A 5,197-nucleotide genomic window follows, 5' to 3' on the forward strand; every position below is an offset into this window, starting at 1 on the left:
TTCTATGAGGAAAGGGATTATGTCTATCATGGTCAACATTGTTTCAAGGACCTAGAAAAGACCCTAGCACATAGTAGGCACTCAATCAATATTTTAATAAATCAATATTATGCTGATGTACTAGCTATGTTAGTTCTTCTGTTCAAAAACAACAGTATTACTTATTTTATTATTAGCAAACATTATTATATAATATTTACATACAGACACTGTTCTAAACAATTTACAGGTATTAACTAATTTAGTCCTCACAATAACCCTATGAGCCAGGTACTATTACTGTCCCTTTTTACAGATTAGGAAACTGAGGAACAAGAATAATAAGTAACTTGCTTGTTGCAGGGCCAGGATTCAAACCCAGGGAGTCAATTTCCATATTCTTTGCCACTTTACTCTCTCTCCCAGTTTCCTGTTCTAGGTCTAGCAGTGCCATTGCTATTGAAGCAAGAATAAGGTAAGGTTACACACCAGAAGATGAGAATATCTTCACCATGATGAAGACACCATTGTGATTATACAGGTGGAAAGTTGCACACAGGGACCACATATCTGCCCTAAAACACCTTTACAACATCAATGACAAGAAGATGACATTCAGGAATGAGAGATGGTGAAATACACCAGGAAGAAAGACCCTTATACAAGGCCCTACCCTAAGCCTCTAACTCTACCAGCTAAAAGACTGAACCCCAACCTGGGAGCTCAATTCAATCCCAGTCACCCTATAGGACTATACGAAACCCTGATTCAGGAGCTGCTAGCTCACCACTGAGTCCCTTTTTTTTTGAGTCCCTTTTAATTCCAGTGCGTCTGTGACTTATTACTGGGTCTTCCTCATGCTCAGCACAGAGACCAATGACAAAGGCCCACTGCAGTACCATCGCCAGCCCTGCCTCTTCTCTGAAGAACAGCCTAGATGTGGGAATCTGGATCTAAGCCAGGAACGATGTGACGGTCGCCAGCAATCTGACCTCCCAGTTTGATGAGTACAGTACTTTCTTAACCCAAAACTATCACTATCACCACCAGCAAGTGTGTACACCCACACATAAATGCTCCAGCCAAACTGAAATGGCAATTTACCCCAACAGTAGAAGAAATATTTCATGACTACATTGCTTGATAGCTACAAAAGGAGTGCAGAGTTGGGGAGCAAGATTTTAAGTCTTGGTAATTAGTGGGGCCTTTAGAGGGAGTCTTTGAGCTTCATCTTCTGTACTTGACATTCACTCAACAAATACTTTTTGATACCTTCTATATGCCAGTAACTGTACTAGGTGGATGATCACTGAGAATGCTCCACCTCAGAAATAGCACTTTAACTCACTGAATCACTTTTTGGTGTGTTGCCATCAGGCTGTAAGAGACACCCTTGTGAACTAGACACCCTCTCAGGGATGCTGTCATGGACACTGCTCCTCATCCAACACAATGTTCTCTTCTTGAGCATCCCTGGGAGACAGCCCAATCTGACCTCAATTCTAGGAAGTTTTACTTCTCCAGAGTAACAGGTTTGTTTTTTATCTATGGACACCATGAACTGTGGAACCAAGGAGGCTGTCAGCTTAGAGACAATTGTGAAGGTCATTCCTATCTGTGTTTTTAGCTTTGTCCCTGGCTCTATTTTGTCTTATTTTTATTTCTTCACTCTTCCTGAAAACCATGTTTTTATTTATTCATTCTCTGCACTTTTTTTTTGCACTTTTAATTTATGGCACCATGGATTGTGTGTATGTGTGTGCGTGTGTGCGCAATTTTTCTTCTGGAGGCTTTTCTAGTATCCTTGGAATTGGCTATGAACCCTTTCTAAAAGAAGACATTGGCATCAATATTTATAATACATTATACACATTTATGTAAATGCTATGATAGAGTTGTGTCTACAAGGTGATGCTGACAAACATGAGAGCTTATAAATCATCAACAGCATTAAAGAAGACTTTGCAGAGGGGTCATTTCCGGAGTTTCTCTTTTGTATTGCTCTCTGGTTTGTTGAGGCTATTGTAGAATTTATTCACAATGTGACAATTGTTAAACAAAATTTAAGTTGTTACCTAGTACAAGATAACACTAAAAATCTTGCACAGTAAATTTCTACATCATATCATATCATCGGTTTAAGGGGCACCATAGAAATTGTTCACAAGAGATCAAGGCTACTTCCGCAAGAGTTTCCTCTAATCAATTTTTTTCTGACAAAAAGATCATGGGAAAAATAATTCATGCTTATAATGCTTATAACAAAATTTACTTGCAGACAAAGAAATTAAGATGAAATATCAAACTCAAGTTAGAAGACATTTTATAGCAAAGGTGAAGAATTAAAAATAGTTATCTAGGAGACATATATACACAAAATGTTATCAACTGGATTATTCAAATAAATGAGGATAACCAGGATTTAAGAATTTAAATTATCAAAGTCAATAGTCTCCATTTGGAAGGGATATTAAAAATCATTTATTTCAGTTGCATACCTGTGCAGTAGCGTTCTTCCTTAATTCTTTATTCCATCTTGTAGGTAGACACCCAGCACTGGACTTTTCCTAGATTGTGGTTACCTGAATGAGAAGACTGTAACCTACCAGGCTCCTCCTCCCACGGGATTTTCCAGGCAAGAGTACTGGACTGGGTTGCCATTTCCTTCTCCAGAGGATCTTCCTGACCCAGGGGATCGAACCTGGGTCTCCCGCATTGTAGGCAGATGCTTTACCGTCAGAGCCACCAGGGAAGCCCGAATGAGAAAAGGGTGAGAGACAGAATAGTTGCTGGCATATTGTTTTAAGTGTGTTGGATCAGCAGATTATTTTCAAATACACTCAATTTGAGCTCTTTCTTCCCTCTTCTCTTTAAAAGAGATTTTTAGCAATATAAAAATTCATATTGACCAACTGCATATAGGGGACCTTAGGAACTAGGTCAGGATCTCATAGATGAAGCGTTTCGTAATTTAAAAAAAGACAGCAATAAACATGTTTGTGCATGCATGCTCAGTCTTGTTTGACTCTTTGCAAGCCCATAGACTTTAGCCCACCAGCCTCCTCTGTTCATGAGATTTCCCAGGCAAGAAGACTGGAGTGGATTGTCATTTCCTCCTCCAGGGAATATTCCTGACCCAGGAATCAAACTTGGGTCTCCTGCAGCTCCTGCATTAGCAGGCAGATTCTTTACCACTTAGCAATTTGGGGAGCCCCAATAAACATGTTTACTGCATATCTTTTCATTCTTCAATAGCATGAAAAATTACAACCACCTTTTTTATTCAGGTTGACAAAAAAAAGAAAAAAAAAAGTAACCCAGCTCTACTCCATGACCTCTTTCAACTATAAGGCCTCTTTCTATAAGGCATGGTGCTTTAAAGGGGATACTATTCTGCCCTGCATTGGGGGAAATTGTTGCCTTTTAATTTAGAATGACTAATGGTAAATAATCTGCCTGCAATGCAGGAGACTCAGGTTCGATCCCTAGGTTGGGACTATCCCCTGGAGAAAGAAATGGCTACTCACTCCAGCATTCTTGCCTGGGAAATCCCATGGACAGAGAAGCCTGGTGGGCTTCTGATCCATGGGATCAGAGAGTCAGACATGACTGAGCAACTAACACAAAGAGAAGACATTTCTATTTTTCCCTCCTCCTCCCATTAGAATTTTTTAAAAAAGGGAAAAAAAACTTAAAAGCAAAATTATCTGAAAAATGCTTACTGCTGAGATGAAAGCCTGCTCTGAACTCAGCAATTAGTCACTCTGACATTTCCTGCAGGAGGGCAGCCCAGACAGGCAGAAAAACCACTACAGTGCTAGGCTGTATATTCGATGAGGGCAGGAACCATCTTTGCTTTTTCACATCTACCTGGTGCCTGGCTTAAAGTCTGGCACAATGCATATTCATGTATTCATTCATTCAATAAATATGTATTAAGTGCCTAATCTGTACCAGGCAATGTTCCATATGCCTGAAAAAAGTAAAGTGATAGTCGATTGCTACTGGGCTGTGCTTAGTTGCTCAGTCACATCACGACTCTTTGCGACCCCATGGGCTATAGACTGCCAGGCCCCTCTGTCCATGGAATCATCCGGCAAGAATACTGGAGTGGGTAGCCATTCTCTTCTCCAAGGGATCTTCCCAACCCAGGAATCGAACCTGGGTCTCCCACACTGGAGGCAGATTCTTTATCATCTAAGCCACCAGGGAAGCCTGGGATACATCATAAAACAAACAAAGATCTCTACCCAAATGAAATCTCATTTCTATTGGGAAGTGGGTAGAGGAGGAAGAGACAATAGGTAAGGAATCTGTTATGAGTGTGAAGTGAGTAAAAGTTAAGTGGGATTGAGGATAAAGAGCTAAAGAGGAAGAGCAGACTGCGGTTTTGAATAAGGTACACATTGTAGACCTCATTGAGAAGTGAAGTGAAGTGAAGTGAAGTGGCTCAGTTGTCTCCGACTCTTTGCGACCCCATGGACTGTAGCCTCCTGGGCTCCTTTGTCCATGGGATTTTCCAGGCAAGAATACTGGAGTGGGTTGCCATTTCTTTCTCCAGGGGATTTCCCAACCCAGGGATCGAACCCGGGTCTCCTGCATTGTAGGCAGACGCTTTACTGTTTGAGCCACAAGACCTCATTGAGAAGGTGATATTTAAACAAAGCCTTGAGGGGGGTGAGGTGCCAAGGCATGTTCAGGAAGTGGTAAGAAAACTAGTTTGAGAGGAAAGGCTGTGGGAGATGAAACTGGAAAGGAGATAGGAGGCTCACTAAGAAGGGTGCAGAGCTACATTGTATGAATTTACAAATTTTAGAGTTTACAAAGAACTTTTTCTTATAGTCCTATTTAATTCTCACATTCCCAGTAAAGTTGGTTTCATCTCCATTTTACCAATAAGGAAACTATACTCAGAGAAACTTGGTAATTTTCCCAAGATCACACAGAGATACAACATAAGAGTAAAATTTAATGTAAATTTTTTAAATTATACACCCTGTAGAGCAACCCATAGACTGTAGGTGCTAAGTAAATAAATTATAGAACAGGACACTAAGAGCCTATTTTGAATTTTGTGTATTACTAGAAACAGAAAACATGTGGATACAAATCTATTTCTACCATAAATGCCTTTCTTTTACTACAAACTTTTATAAATTTTTGCTCTCAGATTCAACCCATTTCTCTTACAAACACAATAATACTTTGTGACTTGATT

The sequence above is a fragment of the Budorcas taxicolor genome, chromosome 8 (assembly GCF_023091745.1).
Source record: "Budorcas taxicolor isolate Tak-1 chromosome 8, Takin1.1, whole genome shotgun sequence".
NCBI lineage: Eukaryota > Metazoa > Chordata > Mammalia > Artiodactyla > Bovidae > Budorcas > Budorcas taxicolor.